General features: G+C 42.5%; 1 pseudogene; it reads right to left on the minus strand.

Annotated features, from left to right (window-relative positions):
• Positions 1–23,280, minus strand: part of LOC133389667 (dihydropyrimidinase-like) — a 78,713-nt pseudogene extending 55,433 nt beyond the window's left edge.
• Positions 23,281–25,292: the final 2,012 nt, after the last annotated feature.

Here is a 25,292-nt window from a genome sequence, read left to right on the forward strand (position 1 = left end):
CACACACCCCTTTAGTTGGGCAAAGGAAAAGAAGAATCTCTTACCTCATCCCTCTCAGTTACTGGGACAGGGAGGCACTGAGGTTTTAAACCCTAATACGAGGCCTATGGGCTCCATGCTGCCCTTGGCTTTGCTCAATAATAATAAATATGAATAATGTCATAAATAAATAAATATGTATATACTTTCTTTGTGGATTGGAGGGGTGGCGGTTGTGATGGTGCAGAAATCTCAATACGCCATAGATAAATCTTTTCAACCTAACGTGATTATTACATTTCAAAATAAGATGAAAATAAAAATAACAGATCCCAAATGCTGCCATCTAGTGATGGAATAAGGTGGTGCCTTCATAATTAGATATATATGTATGTCATTGTGATCCCTATATAGCTTGGCAGGGCTCATATTTATCTTTCTGCAGGGATTCAAGAAATGGAGGGGCAGTGCAGTATATTACAGTCAGATACAATGTCACATTATTTTTGCTTCAGCTATCAAAGGAAGAAAGGATATATTCTTATTCTTGATCAGAGCATCTCATGCCTGTAACTTAGGTTTGGATGAAGCCAGGTACTGTTGGCTCCTGCAAGGAGGTGTGTTGGAAGCAGGGCTGCCAGAGGTGTGAACAGACCCTGGAACAAAGGGAAGCTTTCTTCAGGAGACACCTGGCATCCTTCTTTCACAATCTGCAGAACAGGTGGTGTTACAGATGCCACATAATATTCATTCCGCACTTGCAAGAACTCATTCTTTTAGTGTGGCAGCACCTATTCTTTGGAACTCCCTGCCTATTGTCACCAGACAGGTTCCTTCACTGTATTCCTTTCGGTGTCTGCTTAAAACTTTTGTTTAGGAAAGCCTATCCAGACACATAGATGTTGATGTGTTTTAATCTTTTCAGTTTGTTACTGTTTTAATTTGTTTCAAACATGTTTTGAATTAGTTGTTTTGAATTGTTTTATTTATCATTTATAATTTTTTTGTAAACCTCTTTGAGGGTTTTTTTCAATCAAGCAGGACATAAATTTTGTTAAATAAATGATCTGCCCGAGCTGAGGTTGCCTTCCTGAATTATCTTTCTGAGCTGCAAAACTTACACCAACATGGGCCCTTCTTCCTAGCACCTTGCTGAAATCACTTTATCTGAGAGAGATGACCAGTTCTCTTAAGTAGAGATTGATGTGTACTAGGTGCTGTTCATCAGGACATCACTCTAAGAGCAAGATGATCCAAATAGTGCGGCACCCTTCTAAAAAATCTAGAAAACACTGTTGTGTAGCAGCTGATCATGTGGAGGCCACATAATTTTAAATATATTCTTCAGTGTGGATATCCTGATCATGTAGAGAGCCTCCACACCAGTTCTATAGTACACATTCTTGGAGGTCATTTGCACAGAAACTCTGCACATTTCAGGTGACACATTTTCAGATGTTATAGCTCCTATATCAGCTATCACTAGGGATGGGGGGATTTGATTTAGTTCATTTTTAAAGGTGAGCTACCCAATTTTCCCTTTCCAAAATAATATATGAACCAAAACACAGGCAGCCTTCAAAATTTGCACTTCTCTGAATTTTGCAGTGCAGGTGTCCAGTAGGGATATGTTAGAATTCTGCCCATTTCAGATTTGATACCAAATTTTCCATTAATTTGCTTATTCTCTGTCATTGCGGATTGGATTTTTATGTAGTGATTTTCCACAACTATTTTAAAAAATGAATTTATTTTAAGAAAAAAATCTGTTTCCAAAATATTGATATTAAAAATGAAACTTTTATCAACATTTCCTTTTATTTATTGATATTTCCTTCCAAAATATCAATAATGATATCAATATTTTTGTGAGGGAAAAATGGACAAAGAATGAACTTGAATCAATACCAACTTGTTAGGTTGATAGAATGCTTTTGAACTGACACTGACCAAAAGGTTCCATCCCCAGTATCCAGCCAAATGATGTGTACCAAAAAATGCATATATTAGGGTACAGTGAGCATGAAAATGCATATGTCAGTGAAAATAACATACAAAACATTATTACATTAGGGGAAATTGCTTTGCAAAAATGTGTATATTAGGCAAAATTGCATAGAAAAATGTGTTTGTAAGAAGAAATTTGCACTAAAACACTGATGAATTTTCAAGAGAATTTTTAAGAAATAAATTTGCAAATTGCTCCAGAAATGTGGAGAATTGAATTTTAAATTGGAACAATGAAAAACTGAGAAAACTAAAATTGACATATCCCTCCCTCCCTAGCTGCCACACTGTAAAAGTATTTCTCTGTGGCTTCATATAGGAACAGTAACATCTCATTTTAGTACAGAAACCAAAAGGGTATAAGACATTTGGAACACCTACATGTTGGAAAGTGTTCTTCAACTATTGGGCTAGCATCCAGCAATATGGGCCCCACTGATTGTGTTTATCAGAGTATGCCAATTTTAACCACAGTTAGCTATTCCTTTTCCTATATTTGAATAAAAGCATTCATTTTCAAATGTTGTTTTGGCCTGGGTAATGGACCAAAGATGTATTCAAAACAACATTTTGAAAAGCATTATATAAACATATGAGTAAAGTATCTGTGTTAAATGTGAATGTGTCAAGACTTGGAATGAGGGTATGTGGGTTACGAATAAAGACAGGCATCATGCTAACTAATAAAAAATTGCAGAGTCTTTGGAAGAACTACACCTTCTTGCTTGGACCTTCTCTGCTACTCCCACTGCTGCCAAGGGAAGAGAAGGGGGTGTACTCAGTGTGTGTGTGTGTGGAGACATCTTTTGGGGGTAGGAGTGGGCAGTAGTGTGGTGGCAGATTTAGAAGTGCAGGGTCCCTCATTATAGTCATGCCATGCACCCTCAACACCTCACAGCCACATTCCCTTCTAAGATTATACAATCTTCTAAGATTGGATAATAAAAATAAGCGTTCAGTCTCTGTGATTAACAAATGAGTTGTTTGGACACCAGGAACCCCTGGGATCTTATAGAGCTGCTGTTTTCCACTCCCTTGCACTTGGCTAGTGGCTTCTGTCTTTCTGTAATCTCCATTTGAGATCAGGTACTCCTTATACATTATTTTCTGCAGATTCTACTACACAATAAGTGTACGTGTGTGTTAAAAAATTCCATGGCATACATGTCTACTCAGAAGAAAGTCTCTTTGTGTTAATAGAGCTTACTCCCAAATAAGTGGGTACAGGATTATAGACTAGGCTTTCTTGTGAGGAAAGGGCAGTCAAGTGTTCATGGTGAAAGGGCTCCTTATGCATACCAACCTGGGTGTAAACTCACTTGAATACAACTGGGATGTATGTAAACACCCAGTAATCATTCATTCCAGATTGACTACAATCAGCATGAAAGGACAAGGAGAGAAAACTGTTCTCAGTGGCAAAAATGCTCCCCTTTCATGCTGATTGGCTCGTAGGAGATATAGGGCTCTGGCTGAGTCCTGGCTGCCAAAAAAGTAATGTGACATTAACCCGGTGCAACCTGGCAGGCCAACACCACTAGGAATAGATGGCAGAGATGGGTAGGGGAAAGCTGGGATTGCTCTTCAGCTCTGATCAGTTCTGGAACTTGTAAAACTCATCTTTGTTCTGAAGTTCAGTTTGGATCCTTGAAGTTTCTGATCTTTGCTGGGAGAACTTTATCAACATCTTCCATCTGGATAGCTCAGCCCAGCCCAGCCTGTGCAATTGCCCCTGCCTTTCTCAAAACCTACCCTTGTTTAGTTGTATGTGTTGGGGGGGGGGGTTCATGGGACTGGCAATGGAGAGATAAAAGGCTCATTTATCTCCAGATGCTCAGATAATTTATTAATGCTGGGGATCATGAAAAATGCAGTTTCCAATGTGTCACAGATCAAAGAATTGGGCCAGGAGGCATTGGGAACTGCATTTCCTATGATCCACGGAATGAATGAATCCAGAATTAATGGCTGCTTTTTGTGGTGTTTGGGCCTTAAAAATTAGACCTCTGCTAATACCCCTCCCTGCCAGCCTCTGTTAATTCCATGGCAGTAACTCCTCCCTCATCATAACAGTAAGTTAGGTTTAGGGAAAGAAGGGGAGATGGTAGGGATTGCTTTCTGGGAGCTGTCCATTGCTCATTAGCCATCAATATTTTTAGTTGGAAGAGCTCTTTCACAGCAACATCAGAAGCTGCTTTATCCCGAGACAGACCATTGGACCATCTAGCTCTATCTTGTCTTCTCCACTCTCTAGAATTTTAGACAGGGCTCTCTTTTCCAGCCCTACCTGGAGATGCTGGGAATTGAACCTAGGACTTTCTTCATGCAAAGCATGTGTTCTACCACTGAGATCTCTCTCCTTGCAGTTTTACTTTAAGAAAAAAACTGAGAAGGACATACACAGTTATGAAGAGCCAGGTGAACTTACCAATCACTAGTTCTTTGGGAAGAGACAAGAGTCTGTAATGTGTTGAAGGTGGTTTAACTATCCTTAGACATTGAAATCTTGCCTTTATAGCTGCCTGAGAAGTCTGGTAAAAGGAGTTACTTGACAATAGAGATAGCATCTAAGAAATCGAAATATAGAGCCACAATCTAGTATGCACCATACTAATTCCCAATGGTTTATGCAACTACAAATACCAGAGTGGTAACAACCGTAGTGATTGCTGTTTCATTAAGGGTTACCAAGGTGATGATAAGCAGTCTGTAAGCCATGAAAGTCCAGAGATTAAAGGCTAAATTCCAGAGGGATGTATCTCAGCACAGACCACATGACTGAAGATCTATTTTGCTCAAATGCAGTAAACATACATTTTGCATGGGAGTAAGGAAGAGCAATATTACTGGTGGAAATAACCAAAATAAATTAAATGTTGAAGTACCACTTTGCAATCAGCTGAAATGAGTTCCAAAAATTCACATTAAAATCTGGGTTTTCCTGTTAACTCTAAATAATAGTTTTGGTTTATTCTTCAAATCAGTGTTTGATCCTCTGGAACAGGGGTGGCTAACCTATGGCCCTCAAGGCGTTGCTGAACTACAACTCTCATAATTCCTGGTCACTGGCTATGTGGAGTGGGGCTGATAGGAGTTGGAGTCCAACAATATCTGGAGGGCTGCAGTTTACCCACCCTTGGTCTTGAACATTATTTGATTCACTAATAGGCAAAAAACCTTGCAGTTGAAGAATGTACCTATAGCCAACAGAAATTTCTATCAAACTTTAAAATGCAGGGAAATTGGGCAGCTAGAGTGAATGCACCAGGAAAGCACAAGACCTGACCTCCTCTCTGAGATATTGTACTGCCCTACACATTTGTCAAAATGCAAACACAATTTGGGTTGGTCTTTCACAGTCCAATCCACTTGTTGTGTAGCTTGGAAGAATTCGGTAACATGTGCCTCTGAGCATATGGTGTCTAAAGTGAAATAAAGGTCTGGTGTGGGTGTGGCCCCCTGATTAGCCAAGCCAAGCAGCTGGGAGTCTGGCTTTTAGAACACTGACAGTTGGTTCTTACTGAGCATGCCTGACATTATCATTGAGTTAAACGTAAATTTTCTTAAATTAATTAAAAATCAGCCAGGCATTTTTTTAAACTTTTAAACTGCAGAAGATGAAGGTCAGAGTATGGGGCAAGGTCAGTATTAGGATTACATGTACTCTGTGAACATGGCTGATTTTTAATGAATTTCAACAGATTATGAGAACTCTCGGGGAAAAAATCCAAAAAGGCTCTGGATTTTTTCCCTCTCTTTTTAGACTTTGAACTCTCTGTTCTCTCTGACTGTTTTGTGTATCGCCATGAAAATTGAGAGGGTTGTTAAGCAAGCGTTACTGAGTTTAGAACTGTACGTTTTGTAAGGTTTTGTTTTGAAATGAGCTTATGGGAAACATCAGAATGGCATGGGGGTATTTTCAATTTAACATTGTGGAATGCAAAAAAATCCACTCTAGCTATAGTATACAGCCACTCTCATGGCTGTATAATTTCTTTCATTAAAAGCAGAGCTGTGCTGAATATTCTCTCTTTTTGATTTTAAGGTAGAAAAGAGTCCTTGTATATGTGTTTGTGAGGAGGAGGGCACAGGAGAAGAAAAATATTTTCTCTCCAAAATTTTTAGTTGTGAGATTGTTTGCTTTTTAAATGGTTTGCTCCCATTGTTTACACTATCAGCAATTGCTTTGATACCATTTTTCCCCATTTAATTGCTGCTGCTGCTGCTTTTTCCTGATTAATCAGATAAGTGAAACTATCTGATTGGGGGGAGTCACTCAGATGATGTCATGATGCTACACATCCAGTCAGATTTGGCCTGTGCAGACATCACTGAAGGCAAAGCCAGCTCAGAGCAGGGGCCAAACACTTTCAAGCATTTCTGAAGCAAACACTAAAAATATTACTGTGGCTTTTCTATGCTACTGAAAATGTGAAAGTTCAGCAGAGTAGTTTCAGCCATGTGTGTAGTCCTGTTGGGATGCGTTGGGACACTGTCCCATTACTTTTTTTGTAAGCAGCCTCCTCTGAACCTCCATCACCACAGAGGGGGGTTGGAAGTAAGTGGATATTTGCCCATCCCAGTCTGCAGCCCATGGCGAGGTGCCTCTCCTTCCTGTCCTTCCTCCTCCTCTGTGGTCTGGCCCTGCATGGGAGGCTGTTGCTGAGGCCTCCACTCTTTTGTTCAGCATAGGGGGGGACTCCTATCCTGCCTTCTTCTTCTTCTATATGGTGATGGGTTGGTGACAGATCAATGTGAATCTGCAGAGGCTGTGGAGGCAGGTGTGCTTATGTACTGAAGAGTAGTTGCTCAAGTAGTGTGTGTGTGTATGAGGGAGAGAGAGAGAGTGCAAGGGGGCATAGCTGTGAGGGGGCATGGCATGACTCATGAAGGGAACCTGCACTTCTTAATTTGCCACTACACTACTGGTTTCAACTCAGCTGTAATTTGAAGAAAGTTTAGTGTGTCCCTGATCTGAATGATAACTTGGTGAGCACCATGCATGTAGTGGGATCGTTGGGTCTTCTTCCAGAAAATGTCCAAATGTCAAGCTTCACTAAAAATAATATGATGTGACAGAAAAGATAAAATCCCGCAAATCCCCCAATCTGCTTGGATAGTTGTGTATAAAAGATCCCATCTCTAGCTTGTCACATAGATACAGGTATATTCACTTGCCAATCAACATAAAGCATCTTCCATTTAGTCCTTTGTGTGGGAGGCCCTTAGTGTTAGTCCACTGTAAAACATAAAATCAAATTTGTAGAACCTTGGTTGGTTTGCACATTTTGAATCCTTCCCTTCCTGTATAAATGAAGTGCTTCATAGAAGCATAGAATTGTAGAGCTGGAAGTGGCCTATAAGGCCATCAAGTCCAACCCCCTGCTCAATGCAGGAATCCAAGTTAAGGCATGCCCAACAGGCGGCTATCCAGCTGCCTCCTGAATGCCTCCAGTATTGGAAAGCACACCATCTTCCTAGGTAATTGGTTCCATTGTCATACCCCTCTAACAGGATGTTTTTCCTGATGTTCAGCCAAAAACTGGCTTCCTGTAATTTGAGCCCATTATTCCATGTCCTGGATTCTGGGATGATACGAGATCCTGGCCTTCCTCTGTGTGGCAACCTTTCAAGTACTTGAAGAGTGCTATCACATCTCCCCTCGGACTTCTATTCTCAAGGCTAAACATGCCCAGTTCTTTCAGTCTCTCCTCATAGGGCTTTGTTTCCAGTCTCCTGATCATCCTTGTTGCCCTCCTCTGAACCTGTTCCAGTTTGTCTGCATCCTTCTTAAAGTGTGGTGTCCAGAACTAATGTTTATCCAGAAAAAATGCACTGACATTCCTTCTGTCAGACGTGGGCTGCAGACGTGGCTTCCTTCCATTTGCTCTACAGAAAATCAGGATACAACCCTGGGGATTTTGTATTCCAAAACAGAAACAGGCTAACTTAAATCTTGCATGGTGCACTTAAAAAACACACACTAGAATTTATGTGGCCCAATTATGTATTCTTAATTTATAAGAACTTATAAATGTATAATGCAAAAGTGCATAAGGTGTAACTAATCTGTGTTAAGTGATCCTGATTAGTTTTGCCCTGTTGCTTATGAACACATGGAGTACTTCGGAAGGCATGAGATGGTCCATCAGAAATTGGGCAAAGAATTGCAGTCTAACTTCCACCCACTCCTACAATATGGTTTCAAGCCATGAGATAAACATTAACCTGACATATTGATAGCAGCTGTAAGAATTTGACAGTTGCATCACTGGGACATGAATCAAGGCACTGCTGTGCACAATTTCCAAGTTTAGTGGTTCTCTTGGATTTCCCCCCCCAATCAAGTTACTGCATCTGATTGACTTTGACATCAGTTGATTGCAAAAGGGAGAGAAATGCACATTTCCATGAGGTTTGTAGCAGCAAATGCTCATATACACTATAAATGAATCCAACGCCAACCTGCTTTCACAAATTTGTCTAGAAAAACAAACTTGTTTTCTGTGCTCAGATGCTTGATATAATTTTAGGAGCAGAGCTCATTAGAGAAGCTTATTGCAAACAAGCTGATTCTAATTCATGCCAAGAATCAAATCTATGTATTTATTCCTTTGTCCACATTTTCTTAAACACCTATGCCACAACCTTCCTATACAGTATTCTAAACATGTGCAGATTTCTACACAATATCATTCAGAAGATGAGGAGGCAGGAAAATGGGAGCAGCCATCTCCCCCCCCCCAATGCCCACAGGAACAATGCTATGTCATGGCATAATGTTGATTCCATCGTGATATATTCTTCAGCTTTGGAAAGGTACACTGTTGGACTGCTCTATTGCTCTTGATGTGGCAGCAAAGCATTTTTATAGCAAGCAAACAAAAATCCTCAGACTCCTGTTCCTAAGTGGTAAGCCAACTCCTCATTAAACATATCAAAATTAGCCAAGACTAGGAGATTACATTCTTTGGGGTCCATTTTTACTCCCACTCCTTGAAACAGATGAAAAAGCCTGGGCAGAATACTCTAGTATAGGGATGGGTGTGCGGGCAGAAGTTCTTCTGAGTCTGCTTCTAGGTACTGCTGCTGCTGCTCTGAGCATTGTGTTATGCTTAATTGCTGCAGTCATAGTCTTGTGTGTCTGCTATTCTTGTGCACATTTCACAGGGAGAAAATATTTCACTTTTATAGCAAACAGAATAATTTGCAAATAGAGAGAGGATCAGTTACACAAGAAAAGGGCTACTGTCCAATAAAAGTTTATAAATTATCAGTTTCATTCCAATTTATGTATGTCTTTCTGCTAGTGTGTTACATTTACTTTCTAATAATTTTAGGATCAAGGGAGGGAGATCCTTTGTAGCTTATCTCCTGAACTTGTCTAGGTCACTGTACTTAATGAGGTTTATAATTCACTCTACTACACCAGCATCTTTAATTATGCCTAGCACTTAATCTTCACTGCACCTCTTAAATCACAAGATCTAAAATTAAACTTTCTCGAGCCTAATCCAATAATAAACACACATGACATTTTGTGAAAAATGTGAGAGCCTGATTAGAGTGGCATACTGTATTGCAACCAGTTTAAAACAAGGCCTAAAGAGCAATTTGAAGCTATGCTGGGTTATGCAGGGTGGGTGCCTGTGAAATAGACAGATGTGTGTATCACTTCCAGTACCTTCTTTTTTATTTTATATGGTTTTTACTTTGCTGGAAGAGGGTAGCTATACACATTGAGCAAATTGAAGCCACAAACCTACAATTAGTGAAAATTGCCTAATGATGAGAACCACTGGCTTCACTGATGCTCTTTATGGAAATAGCATTTAACCAGCTCAGTAGCAATTACAGACACATGAAAGCAAAGATTAGTGCTGAGGAGCTGAAGCAAATACAGCTTTCCACCATCATTTGTGAAAGCATTTCACAAATGTGAACTGTTTACTTAAGTTGAAATGTTAAGCCACCTCCTTCGGGGTTATCTCTTTTGGTGGAAACAGTTTATACAGTCATTGATATGTTATTGATACTTAGAGTTTGATCATTAAGAAAACAACAACTAAAATGTTGATGCCGATTATGAAAGCCAAGTTCAATTTGTCGGCATTATCCAAGAGAAAGGAATACTCTTCTGATAGGTTGGCAGGTGGCAAAGTGGAAGATTTGTGGTTCCGAGACAAAGAAGTTGGATGCATTTATGAAATATCTCTTCTGATTTGCATTCCACTGCCTCACTTGTGGACCACCAGGCCAAGAAGGGCTTTCCTCCTCATGCATATGAACTTTGGTTAATTTCCCTCTCTCTAGGAAATGTATCACCATTGGAGAGAGTTGATGAGGTAGCCTGACTAGCCCAGTACATTTTCCTTGACAGTACTGAGAGGAACATTTGCTCTAGTGATGGGTGAGTTCTTTCCAGCTTATCTCGGAATGTGTTTGGTTTTTCTGAGCATTTAGGAGAAAAGACCCTGGGACATTCTGAGCATTTGCTGCTAAGGGCTTTCCTTAACTGGCTTAGAGACTCCTATATATGCTAAGGAGGAGCATCTTCTGCTGGGGTAAATTGGACTTGTAGGTTTTTGTGCATCCTCTTGCAATGTATTGAGCTGCTGTGAGGCACAGAAAAGTACAAGTCCCGTGAACCCAGCAAGAAAGTATGTTCCTACACACAAAAACATAGAAAGCTACCTTGTATTGGTCCATCTAGCCCAGCACTGTCTACACTGACTGGCAGTGGCTCCCCCAAGGTTTCAGATTAAGATCTCTCCCAGCCCTACCTGGAGATGCTTGGGTTTGAACTTGGGATCTTTTGCCCTGCCCCTGAGCAATGACCCTTCTCCCACAGCCCTCCCACCTTTCCCCTGAAGAGGCTCAAGAACATCTAGGTCCGTTCCTGCCCTCTCTGCTGCCAGTTCTTCCACTTCTCTGTAAACAGTAAGTGGAAGGCGCTTAAACTTTAAGAGGCTCATATATATATATTTAAGCCAAACCCTTCCACATACTTTCAAGCAGCACAACTCTCTCTTTATGCTGGCTTACAGCCCATCAGCGTTTCATGGATGTCTGCATCAGTATGGTGCTTTTGCTTATTCAACATTTTTTAAAAACTATTATTATTATTATTATTATTATTATAGTTTATTTATATCCTGCCCCTCAAGGCGGCTTACAAGAAAAACACCAATATAAAAATACATCAATAAAACAATACAATTTACAAAAATTAAATAACAAATAACATTTTTTTTAAAAAAAACAGCAATTACAACTTCCAGTGAAAATACAGGGTGGTGCAGGTGCCTGCAGCGGCAGAAACATCTCAGGTTGCCCCCAACAAAGCTGTGAGTTGGTTCTCTCTCTTTCCTTCTATGCTTGCAAGTCCGACACCTTCAGTTGAACTTCTGGTCAGCTTCTCTGATGGCAAAATATGAGTAAGCTTCCCCAGCACCAGCCAGTCCCGCAGAAGCAGGGTGGGTCATGGCCTGGATGTCATTCCCCATCCCTCCACCGTAGTTGTAAATGGTGGCAGCGGCGGCCCCCTGCTTGGCGGCCAGATAGATCTTATCGGAGAAGGTGCACCTCTAATGGCTCATGCTTCCCTGAGGCTCAGGTGCTACATGAGGCTCCCCCTCCTCTGCACCCATATATAATATCATCTTCAGGAATACATCAATTAATGTAAATGTACAAGCAATGTTGCTTTCCTATATGATCAGCAATACAGACAGATTTTAAAGAAAATATTCTGACTAGACAAAGCCTTTGTGTAAATATGCAGTGGCTAGCACCAAATAACCCGTGAATAATTCAAATGGGACATCATCCCATCATCAGGATTTATGTCTTTTTTTTAAAAAAAAAGGCAGTCCTATTATTTTGCCCGGAGACAGGATGGATGGATCAGATTTGATTACACAGACCATACCTTGTAGCTTTTGGGTCCCAAATGACAATGTCAGCATCAGAGCCCACTGCTATTCTTCCCTTCCTTGGGTACAGATTAAACATTTTAGCTGCATTCATGCTGGTGACTGCAACAAACCTGTTTTCATCCATTTTGCCACTATGCACTCCTTTTCCCCCATATAACTGACATTTTGTCTTCCACACCATTCACCCCATTTGGGATCTTGGTGAAATCATCCTTCCCTAAAGTCTTCTGGCAGATGTCAAAGGTACAGTTATCCATCCCTATCACGGTCAAGTTGCCATTTGCTAGAAGGTTCATCAAGAAGTCTGGAGTGGCAGGATCTGGCCTCAGTGGTGGACCCATGACATGTGCTGCAGCATGGTGCCATTCCTTATGCCAGTAGTGAGTGCCATCTGTTTCAAGGATCACCATATACAATTCTCCCTTGCCTTTGTGCATCCGCTATCACCTTGGCAGCAGACTTGCTCATCACATGAACTACATAAAGAGGGCAATTTTCTGAGTTTGCTATGGTGATTGCTCTCAACGTGGCTTCAGCTTCTACTTCTTCTGGGCGACACAGTTCATGCTCTTCTGGACCAGTTATTCCAAGGGCTAATAGCTTCTTTGCGCCCTCTGCAATCAAATCCCCATTCTCTGCATGGACTTGAGCAATAGCACCAATTTGTTTGCATAGAGAAAAGGCAGAGTGCCCCTCAACAATTTTCTACAAACTGTGCACTGCACCTATGAAAGGTGTAAAACATGGCTCCCCAATTTGCAGTATTTTAGATGACAGCTCTTGTTATCCCTGGCTATTGGCCATGCTGGCTGGGGCCGCAGGGGGAGGGGGGTTGTTGTACATAATATCTGGGGAGCACCAGGTTGGAGAAGGCTGATTTAGAAGTGTTTGTTCCTGATTCATGATGTATTTTTGAACTAGGGGAGTTTATATTCCCAAAGTCCCAAATGCTGAAATTAGCTCCCATCGCTAATTTGCTCATGGTTGAGATCTAGCTGATCACTATGAGAGAATCCACCAGGAATGTCTCCTGTGTAAACTCCAATGAAATGAATGGGCGCAATGCAAGAGAACACATTTCAATCGGGCTTGCTCAGGAGAACTTCCTGGTGTAATGTGCCCTCTATTTGTGAATTAGGAAGGCATTTTGCCCCAGGTGAGATCGGCTAATGACTCTTGAGGCACAATCCAGCCAAGCGTAAAGATTTTAAAGTCACATTTATTTCAATAGTTTTATGCTAAAATCTCTTCCATTTTAATAACATTGACTTTAAAATCCTTAATTTTGGCTGGATTGTTGTTTATTTTTCCTTATAGGAGGCAACATGGTTTAATCTGACTGAGTCATCGACTAGAGTATTGGTTCTTCAGGCATTTGCTGTTAGCAAGTGGCACACTATTTATTTATTTATTTATTGTATTTATATACCGCCCCATAGCTGAAGCTCTCTGGGCAGTTTACAATAACTGAAAACAAATATACAAATTTAAAAACACATCTTTTAAAAACAATTTAAAACATAATTTAAAACCATTTAAAACACATGCTAAAATGCCTGGGAAAAGAGGAAAGTCTTGACCTGGCACCAAAAAGATAACAGTGCTGGTGACAGGCGCACCTCATCAGGGAGATCATTCCATGATTTGGGGGCCACCACTGAGAAGGTTGTGACGCCCTTCCCTGGCTCTCCCTGTCAGGTTCCTACCTGCGCATGGCTACTGCCTGTCACTAGGCACCACCAGGGACTCCACCAGTCCGGACTGTCCTTTTTTATTGTTTCTCTCCCCGCTCTAGCACAGATCTCAACAGATCCCCCTGCTAGGCAACCACCAGTCACGTCCTAATACTAGTATTCCCAGAGACTCTGAATACTGGTATTGTTATTCTCTTCACCGCTGCCACCATTTGTTACAGTTCCCCTTCAGCCTTGGTCATTACCTTACCCTCCCTTCTGGTCTGTGAAACCCCAGCCAAGGATCAGGCCTTTGGTAAACCAAATTAAGTATTTATTAAAGATAACAAAGCTAACAAGATTAACAAGATTTCTTCTTAAGGCACATAAGCATATGGTTTTACTCAATACTAATCCGAACTCCACCCCCCTCCTTCTCCGCTCTCTCCTGGCAAACAACTCTCTAAACCCCACCAAGCAACCCACTCAGTTCACCTCATCCACCACCACCACCTCTGATTCCACTGTCTCTCTTCCTTTTATACGTTCAGCCATTTTAAACACTCAGCCAATCATCTAGCATTCTACTGCCCATTCACTCCCCCTCCTCTTTCACTCCACTTACCATGTATCTTCTAAACAACCAACACTTACCATATATACATTAATATAGGAACATCACATTTCCCCCCCCCCTTAAAACAACGGCAGAGTATTATTCCTGTTCCAGGATTTATACGTCGCGTTAACAAATAAAAGTCTCTATGGGGAAAATGTCTTTCTTTGTTCCTCCGTCTGGTCACGTCACTGCAGTCCCAGCCACTTGCCTGGAAAGCCCATCGGCCAGTACATTGTCCTTGCCTTTTATGAACTGGAAGTCCACTTGATAGTCCTGTAGGGCCCAGGACCACCTCTGCAGCATAGTGTTATGGTTTTTCATAGTCTGCAACCATAACAAGGCCCGATGATCCGTAGTCACTGTGAATCTTCGTCCCCACACGTATGGGCGCAACTTGTTCAGTCCCCACACGACCGCTAGGCACTCCTTCTGGACCGACGAATAGTTTTTCTCCCTCGGCGTCAGCTTGCGACTCAGGTACGCCACTGGATGTCTGGTGCCTTCTCTCTCCTGTAGCAAGACGACTCCCAGCGCCAGGTCCGACGCATCTGTAGCCACGATGAATGGTTTCTCATAGTCTGGTGCTATTAATATGGGTCCTTGGCACAAGGCTTGCTTCAGTAGATCAAAAGCCTTCTGACATTCATCCGTCCATACCACACGCTCAGAACACTGTTTCTTTATTAATTCATGCAAGGGGGTTGCTATTTCCCCAAAATTTCTCACAAACTTCCTATAAAATCCAGCCACACCCAGAAATGCCCTTACTTGTTTTTTGGTTAAGGGGATCGGCCACGCTTGTATTGCCTCCACCTTGCTCCATAAGGGGGTGATTTTCCCACTCCCCACCTTATGTCCTAAATAGATTACTTCCTTTAGTCCAAACTGGCATTTCTTAGCTTTTATTGTGAGGCCTGCTTTTCTTAAGGCCTCCAATACTGTTGTCAGGTGTTGGACATGCTCAGGCACCGACTTGCTAAAAATGGCCACGTCATCGATATAGGCCACTGCAAAATCTGACATGCCTCGCAACACAGTATTGATTAGCCTCTGAAATGAACTTGGTGAGTTCCTTAGTCCCATGGGTAAGGTCACAAACTCATATAACCCATCTGGTGTACTGAAGGCAGTTTTGGCTCTGGATTGCTCGTCTAGTTCCATTTGCCAAAATCCTTTACAGAGATCTAGTGTAGAGATAATGGTTGCTGCCCCCAATAACTCTAACATTGCGTCTACCCTAGGCATAGGATACGCATCTGGGACAGTAATTTTATTGATTAGCCGATAATCAATGCAAAACCTTGTCGTTCCATCTTTCTTCGGAACCAGGACAATACTTGAGGCCCAGGTACTGATGGATTTCCTGATCACTCCTAATTCCAGCATATCTTCCACCTCCTTTTTGATCTCATTCAAAACTTTCCCATTCACACGGTACAGAACAGATCTGATTGGGGCATGATCTCCAGTATCAATGGAATGTATAACTATACTGGTTCGGCCAGGTTTGTTGCTAAAGAGATTCCTATAGGTTTTCAAAACTCTCAGAATCTCTTCTTTTACTTCCTCCTTCACCTCCTCTGACCATTCCACTTGATCTACCCCTCCTTTGTCTTTGCTTTCCTGTACCAAATCTGGAAGTTCAGGCCCACTTCCCTCAGGGAATAAGGTAACTTGCAACACCTGTACATCCCTGGTATGGTAAGGTTTCAACATATTTACATGAACCACTTTGCTTTTGTTTAATTGGTCTGTGGTGATTACATATGTCACTGTGTCAAGCCTTTCTCTGATGGTATATGGTCCTTCCCAGTTAGCCTGTAATTTGTCATGTTTCCTGGGTATGAACGCCATAACCATATCTCCCACATCATACACACGTTCCCTGGCTGTTCTGTCATACCAGTAACGTTGCTTCTCCTGTGCTTGACTCAAATTCTTTTCCACCACCTCCATCATTGATGTTAATTTATTGCGGAATTCCAATACAAAATCTACTACAGATGTTTTGTACTCTCCCAGGGTTCCTTCCCATGAATTTTTTAATAGTTCCAAAGGTCCCCTCACTTTTCTAGTGAACATGAGTTCAAAGGGTGAGAAGCCTGTTGACTCCTGAGGGACTTCTCTGTATGCAAATAAGAAGCATCCCAAACGTTCATCCCAGTCTTGTGGGTGATCATGAACATAGCTTCTGATCATGCCCTTCAAAACACCATTGAATCTCTCTGTTAACCCATTAGTGGTGGGATGGTAAGTAGTGGTCTTTAGATGTTTTAGACCACAACATTTCCACATACATTGCATCACTTCTCCCATAAATACACTGCCTTGATCCGTCAGCACTTCATGAGGGAAACCCAGCCTCATAAAGATTTTTAATAAAGCCTCTGCCACTACAGGGGCTTCTACAGATCTTAGCGCTTCTGCGTCTGGGTACCTGGTGGCAAAATCCACCACCACCAATAGATATTTCTTGCCATGCCTTGTGGGTTTGGAAAAAGGGCCCACCAAATCTATTCCCACTCTATAAAAGGGTTGTCCAATTATAGGAAGGGGCTTTAAGGGTGCCTTAGTCTTTACTCCACTTTTTCCCACCTTTTGGCATATTCCACAAGATAGACAATGTTGTTTTACATCTTTGGAGATGTTTGGCCAATAATAGTGTGCCGCCAATCTCCTCTTGGTCTTTTTTATTCCCAGATGTCCTGCACATGGGACATCGTGGGCTACCTCTAGCAATCTGGTTCTGTATTTGCTAGGTACTATCAATTGCTTCACTGGTTCACATTCATCCTTTCTCTCAGCAGGCATCCACAGTCTATATAAAACCCCATTCTCACACACAACTTGATTCCTCAGTTTGTCAGTGAAAGGAATCTGTTGGGTCAGAGCTTGTTCCTTTATCTGCTTCAAACTTATATCTTTATGCAGCTCTTCCCTGAATTGCTCTGCTTCTTTCTGATCAGAGACCACTTGATACAGTTTGTCTCCTTCAGCAGGCCTGCTAGTGGTTGCTATGGTGACCTGAGGCTGGTTATCAGATTCCACCCTGTTTGTTTCAGCCCCCCTTAATATGGCTTCTTTTTCTCTGCCAATTTGCTGTCTGGTCACTACATAGATCTTTCCTTGGGCTCCCATTACATCTCTTCCCAGTATTACTGGTTCTTGTTGCTGGGCATTAATGCCTACTTTATATCGGCCCTCTCGGCCTCTCCAAGTCATTTCCACCAGGGCCACAGGCAAACTCACTCCTTGGATAGTCACAGTTTCCTGAGGTAATATTACCTCAGATTTTATTAAATCTGGCCTCAGTAATGTCTGAGCGGCACCAGTATCAAGCAATGCCCAATAATTTGCCCCTTGTACACTCACTTCCTCTCTCAGACTTGAATCAAGGTCTGTTACTTCTGTCCAGTTTATCTGGCAGAACTGAACCTTTTCGCTGTTTCTAAAGCCTTGGGCTCTGTTTTCACTGCCCTTGTCTGAGCAGGATTACTAATGGGGTTGGCAACCTCACATTGAAAACGTAGGTGCCCCGGTCTACCACATTTGTAGCATAATTTCTCCTCACTTTTAGGGTACACAGATCCACTCTGGGGTGTCCTGTGCCCTTCAGATTTTAATGGAGGACTCATTCGCTGTGGTACCACATCCCTTCTGCCAGCATTATATGGTCTGGGTTTAAAATCTCTTGATGTTTTCCCCACCCAGCCAGTTCTGTTGGAGGCGAAGTGATCTGCCATCTCTGCGGCCTCCTGCACCGATGTAGGAGAACGGTCTTTGACCAGGAGCCTTATTTCTGGTGGTAACTGATGGTATAATTGATCCAATATCATGAGGTTTTTCACCTCCTCCACAGACTGAGCTTTTGCACTTGTCAGCCATTTCCCAAATATGTCCATCAGTTTTGCCCCCAGCTCCACGAAAGACCTCCCTGTCTGTATCTGGCAGTTTCTGAAAAGCTTTCTAAAATAATCAGGCCCCAGTCTGAATCTTTTAAACACTGCTTCTTTGAATTCAGCATAGGTGACGGGCCTGTCTGAGGGGAAATATTGGTATACCTCAGCCAATTCCCCTTTAATCAGGTTTGATAAATACTGCATGTATTTATCTTCAGGTAGCCCCCACAACTGAGCTGCTTTTTCAAAGGTGCTGAGGTAAATTTGAGGATCTTGACCAGGCTCATAGACAGCAAAGTCCTTTGGAGTAATTTTTATTTTTGCTCCATCTCTGTCCTTTCTTGTTTCATCAGAATGAAACTTCTCTCTTTCAAATTTTAACTTTTCTACTTGTAATTCGGCATCCACTGCTCGTTGCTTCTCCCTCTCCTCAAACCCCATTCTCATTCTCTCAGTTTCCATCTTCAACTTCTCAGTTTCCAACTCCCTCTGCTTGTCTTTCCCATCAGCTTCCATCCTCAATCTCTCAGCTTCCAACTCCCTCTGCTTGTCTTTTTCCTCAGCCTCCCATCTTAACTTCTCTCTCAAGTACTCTATATAAGCGGGATTGCTTAAGTATCCTTCTGGGGTCTCTTCTCTGACAGGTTGTTTTTGCTGGGCAGTAGCAAATCCTATAAGTGCTACCCTCAATTCATCTACCCCTTTACCCTCGTGAGGTAAATTGAATTTTATGCACTTCTCCACCAGCTCCTCTCTTTTCATTTTTATGTATTCAGCCATGGTGTTTGAGTTCACTCACTCTTTGCCACACACTCTTTGCCAGTCACTCTCACAAGAAATCTTGTTTTGTTATTTCTGTTTGTCACAGCACTGTTAGGGATTCTCCAGTATTCGTACCACTGCTACAGCCAACACCTGTGACGTAGTCTCCTTTGTCACCACGTGTCTTTGGGACTTTCTTTGTTTCGTATCCCACCGCTACTGCCACCACCTGTGACGCCCTTCCCTGGCTCTCCCTGTCAGGTTCCTACCTGCGCATGGCTACTGCCTGTCACTAGGCACCACCAGGGACTCCACCAGTCCGGACTGTCCTTTTTTATTGTTTCTCTCCCCGCTCTAGCACAGATCTCAACAGATCCCCCTGCTAGGCAACCACCAGTCACGTCCTAATACTAGTATCCCCAGAGACTCTGAATACTGGTATTGTTATTCTCTTCACCACTGCCACCATTTGTTACAGTTCCCCTTCAGCCTTGGTCATTACCTTACCCTCCCTTCTGGTCTGTGAAACCCCAGCCAAGGATCAGGCCTTTGGTAAACCAAATTAAGTATTTATTACAGATAACAAAGCTAACAAGATTAACAAGATTTCTTCTAAAGGCACATAAGCATATGGTTTTACTCAATACTAATCCGAACTCCACCCCCCTCCTTCTCCACTCTCTCCTGGCAAACAACTCTCTAAACCCCACCAAGCAACCCACTCAGTTCACCTCATCCACCACCACCACCTCTCAGATTCCACTGTCTCTCTTCCTTTTATACGTTCAGCCATTTTAAACACTCAGCCAATCATCTAGCATTCTACTGCCCATTCACTCCCCCTCCTCTTTCACTCCACTTACCATGTATCTTCTAAACAACCAACACTTACCATATATACATTAATATAGGAACATCACAAAGGCCTTCTCCCTTGTTGCCATCCTCCGAGCTTCCCTCAGAGTAGGCACGCGGAGGATGAAGAGTGGGTGTGTTGATATGAAAGAGGTAGGGAAGGGACCTTTCCTTCCAGCAGAGCACAGGTCTAGGTAGCCTTTGATCAAGATTTGTGAATCTGATGCCACACTTCCATTTGCATTTTCCATCCACCCCTCTGGAGACACCCTTATGGCCTCCTTTGATATGGACCACCCTGATCTCTCAACAGTTAAAGCAGGCTTGTTCATGTGCTGCAATGATGCAATGTCAGTTGGCTTCCCCCAGCTTTTGATGTCTTGGAAGCGGTAACAAATTTGGGCTTAGCATTATAAGCATGGCCCCTCTGCGGATGTGATTACAAGGGATACAGACCCTTGGAATCACAGCAGCTGCCTGGGCTGCCAGCTGAGTTTTGTAGCTTCCGACCAGGTGCAGGACATCTCCAGGAAAAGGCAAATACTTTGACCTCCCCTGGGACATTCCATATGCTGGAAGCTGCACATTGTGAATGCTGGACAGCTGATTGCACAGATGGTTATGGGGCACTTAGCATGGGGATGAGTTCGGGGGGCATGGTGGCCATAGAAGATGACAGAGTCTGAGGGATGAACTGCACATTACACAGAATTGCCTCCGATGGCTGCTTTTTGTTTAAACCACCAACAAAAAAACAGTGTAAAGTGACATTCTACTGTGTAGAACGTGTAATTTGGTTCTCAGTATACTAATTTGCCCCAGGAATCTATTTCATATAGCAAGGGAGAGACCTACAGTCTTGGAACACAGAAGCAAATGCTGGTTGGCTCAAAGGTAAATAGGGACAGGAGACTGGCAATCGTTTTCAAGAGATTATTGAAAGAGGCATCACTTCCTATAGTGTACTCACATATTTCTTTTATCCCACTGTGGTCAAAAAAGGATTGCAGGTTCCTGATACAGTCCAAACACCTGCAGAACTTGTTTGCCAGAGGTGAAGGTAGAATGTGTGTATTCACACCCCAAAAGCAGTAATTGCTTCTTCAAACTGCTTCCAACTCTCTGCCGTTTGTCACCAGCCCAGCTGTCTCCGCTGTTGCCTTTAGACATTTAGAGTTGGATGTGAAGCATGCTCTGATATACTTTAAGCCTGGCTTAGTCAAAGGTAGTGAACAAAGAGAGCTTTGAGATCCTGCTGGGAAGTTTCTCCCAAACCTGGTAACAATAAAAGAAAAGAAAATCCTTCATCAGGGAGTCTGATCAGTGGGATTCCACATCATTGGGGTCAGGGCAGATTGCTTTGATCAGCACAGATTAAAGGCTGATGAAATCTCCATTGGGCCACCAAGTTTCCAAATGATAGCTTTTACCCAATGTTATTTTGCTACCTAAACTAGGCATCACTTTTCAACCATGCTTCATCTTGCCAGTAATTAAATAAGAGAAGATCAAACACATACAAATCTTTTATCTGTTTCAGCAAATTTAAAGGTAACAATTCTCTCAGTAGTGAGTTTGGTGTCATTCATCATTAAGGCTGCATCACTAAGTCTACTCAGAAGTAAGCTCCATTGGGTTCAGTGGAATTTACTCTCAGGTAATTGTATATTGGATTGCAGCCTAAATGTATTATTTCCCATCTTCTAGGGATTAAAAGACAATCACTTTGGTTCAGGATATTTGCACTGGGAAGAAACCTCCTCCCTCTCCCCCACTGCAGCAACCTCTAATTATATAGAAAAATTGTAATGTGTCATCACCACCATTGGTAATTATGATGGCTGGGTGAAATGATGTGTAATAAATCTAGAGAAAAACTCAAGTATATGCTGTGAAAATATAGAAACATCCACTCTTGCTTCCAGTTTGCGATGCCAGCCCTACTTGTGTGAGAAAAAGTAGGTGGAGACCGAATGATAGTTTTTACCCAATGTCGTTCATGATCTATTTTTTTGTATGGGTCTGTAATTATGACAGATTAAGACAGCTTTGCTAATAGTTAGCCCACCTTGAGACCAACCTTGAAAATGTATTGTGTGTGTAACTGCTTCACAAGATCATTAATCTGATCTTGGAAGCAGACTGGAAAAGCTACAAAGACAGAGGCCCCATCTGCCCTATACATTTAAAGCAGTATCATACATCTTCAAACAAACATGACTTCCCCCAAAGAATCCTGGGAACTGCAGTTTGTAAAGGTGCTAGGAGACCCCTATTCCCCTCACAGAGCTTCAATTCTCAGAGTGGTTTAACAGTCAATCCCTCTTCCCAGGATCATTGCATAGGTATATAGCTGTTAAACAAGATAGCTACCTAGACCTCCGCGTTCCATTTTGCTGTTCCATTGCTTTATTTTAAAGAAAGTTTTATTGTAGATTTCTAGTGTTGATTTGTATTTTAAATTGTATTGAATACTGCCCTGGGATAAATGTTTATATGAATGTGTTCAATAAACTAAAATGAAATATAACAACTTTTCCATATAACCTCATTGCACGACCTATTCTTTTAAATGTCAAATCATTCATCCGTGTGCATGTGTATGCTAGCTTCATTTTTAAAAACAAAACAAAAACAGAACATTCTTTAATTATAACCAAACAATAAAAGAATCTGGTATAAACAGCACCACTATGAGAAGCATTGATAGCCCTGTTAGTGTGAATAAGATAAAAACTGTATTTATACTCTGAAAAAGGTGAAGTGGATTTTGCAAGCGGCATTTTCCATTTCCTAGACTGCAGCTGGGCCATGCTTGTTAACTATGTCTTGCATAGTGGCTTTTTTAAAAAACAAAACAAAGATCTAGAAGATTCCCATTGGAAGCACCTTCCTAGGCTAGAGAGACATTGTAGAGCATCAAGAAAACGTTCCAAGCAATTAAACGAACATGAGCAGCACAGTAATCCTATGGTGGGGGTGGCGAAGTTTGTGTCATGACCCCTGAATTGAGCAGTGAGCTGGATGTGGAGGCTGCAGGGGTATCAGCTGGGAAGCTGGGTCAGGTTGGGTTCCGAGCTAACTGCTGAACATAGGGAGACCAGCACATCTGAGTTTGTAGGGCAGGAGCCCCCAGAGGATCCTCCCACACCACCAGGGCCTATTGAGCCAGAGCCCAGACCTTCACAGACACCATCCCTGAACCTGAAGAACCAGGTGCCTCTCACTGTACGTCACCAGTCCAGGGGCCCAGGGAGTGCACCAAGAGGGAGGCTATGGACAGAAAAGTGCCCATATTCCAGCCAGAGGTTTAGCCCTTTAAGGCTCTGAGTGGGGTAGAGCCTGAAGGAGGTACACTTAAAAGGCTTGAAGAAGTTAAAAAGCCTCAGGCTCACCTGAAGCTTTGTTGGAGCAAGTTGCTCACTTGGAGCTATCCATGGTCCAGCAACTTTTGGCCAGCCTCGCCCTCCAGCCTTGTCACTTTTCCGTAGGATCCAGCATTGGACCTGAACATGGCAGTCTGCTAGTGGAGCAACTACCACATTCATTGTTCCGCCATTTCACCACCACCATGGTAGGAAGTGGCTTTCTCCCAGAAAAGTGAGCTCCCCCTTATGTGTCTAGCATCAAAATGCAGACTATTAGACTTTGAAAAAAGAAAAGCCTCCTATCAGGTGGGCTGATGCAGAAGAGACAGGGCAATCCATTCCTCTTCCACCAGCCCACTGCATTTCTATGCCTACTGCAGGTGAGAGGAACCCCCTCCCTCTGTGGCTAGGCCAGAAACCAAGCACTCACTCGCTTGCATGGTATTCCTCATCACCTATGGCAACCAGGCGAGTTGTTAAGTTCAAGGCTGGGTCTGTGCCATGCTCCTCTGTTGGGCCTAGTAAAGTGAATGTCTTCTTTTTCATTGTATAGCCTACACGTTGGGGGGGGGAAGGGAAGAGGCAGATGCTTCCCTAATAGCCTAATGGCCAATGACATTAAGCTTTAGCTAAAAAAAAATCCTTGAGGAGAGGGAGGGGAAGTTCTGTTGTGCAAGCAGAAGTCCTTGCTCTAATGGAACATCTTTGTTGGATACAGTCCCATGTACCTTGACCTTAGAGGTGAAGGGGGGTCATTTGATTCTCTTTCTCCGACAGCAAAATCTCTTGAGCTGGCCTTGCGTGGCTCTAGCTGGGATTCAGGCTTGAGAAGAAATGCTGGTGAGTGGGGGAAAGAGAGAAGGAGCACAGACTAGCCCCTAGCACAGGACTCCTGAAATGTATCTGTACTAGGAGATTCCAATAAAAGAGCCCTGTCTGTTTGATACCCAGCTGGACGCAGCCATAGACTCAGCACTTCTCTGTGTGCCAACATTTTCCCCGCCAGCTTGTATATTTGTAAATAAACAGATGTTAAAACAAAGCACTACCCAAACACCTCAGCTCTCTGGTATTCTCATAGACTATCCTGGGATTTCCTTCAGCTTGGAGGAGCAGGGAGCATATTTTGCTGGTTATTCCTTCTGGGAAGGAAAATAACATTGCAACAGAACCATCCCAAAGTTCTATATTGCAAGAACAACCACATCAGCCTGTGTCGCTTCCTCTTCATGAGTTGCGACATGAACAGCCTCTTATGCAAAATGGACCTTGCTGTGGGCCTTTCACAGTCTTCCTAGCATGGGTTCCTTAATAAACGCTATGGCATCTTTGAAGCCTGCTGGCTGTTTGTTCTGACATGCACCACTTGTCATCTTTTAGCTAATAGGTGCAGGGAACGGAACAATGAACGACAGGCTCCGAGTGACTAGCAGTGGCAGTAAATTTATTTTGCTGCTAACGGCCTCTGTAACGCACAAGCCAACTTTATCTCATTTTACCGAGGGTGCGCAGAGATAATTGCTGAAGTACTTTGTTAAAAAGAAAAGCTCTCTGCCATTTCTATTAACTAGCTGCATGGGGCCTGTTTCACTTGAGTGCACTAGGTACCACTTACAGTTCAATTTTTCAGCCATGATGGACTGGAACATATCAACCTGCTTTCTCTCTTCTCCACTAATTGCATGCATTAATCAACAGGAAGATTTAGATGATTTTTTAAAAACAATAATAATAAAATCTCATTCCACCCCCTCCTCCTTTTGTGAATCTCCTTTTATCAATAAAAGCTAGACATCAGTGCCAATGAATTTCCAGCTGCCATGGGATTAAATAAACTACCTTCTTACCACAGCAGGGTGTAATAAGTTACTGTTTGGTAGGAGCAAACCAAGCATACAGAAGCTGTTGCAATTTAAAACAACAATAACAAAGGCAGGCATTGACCAGGGTAAATCTACAACATGCACGCGTTTACATAATCATGTTGGAATTTGCTTTGAAATTTTGCCTGGAAAATGTATTAAGTCTGAAGGGTGAAGACTGCTGCATGTCACACATGCTCACCAACTGAGGGCCTTGCCCTGAGTAACTGAGGCCATCGTAGCCTTTCCGCTGGACGTCACACATGCTTGCCAACTGAGGGCCTTCCCCAGCACAACCGAGGCCGTCATAGCCTCTCCGTTGCATGTCAC

Source organism: Rhineura floridana, chromosome 7, assembly GCF_030035675.1.
Source record: "Rhineura floridana isolate rRhiFlo1 chromosome 7, rRhiFlo1.hap2, whole genome shotgun sequence".
Taxonomy (NCBI): domain Eukaryota; kingdom Metazoa; phylum Chordata; class Lepidosauria; order Squamata; family Rhineuridae; genus Rhineura; species Rhineura floridana.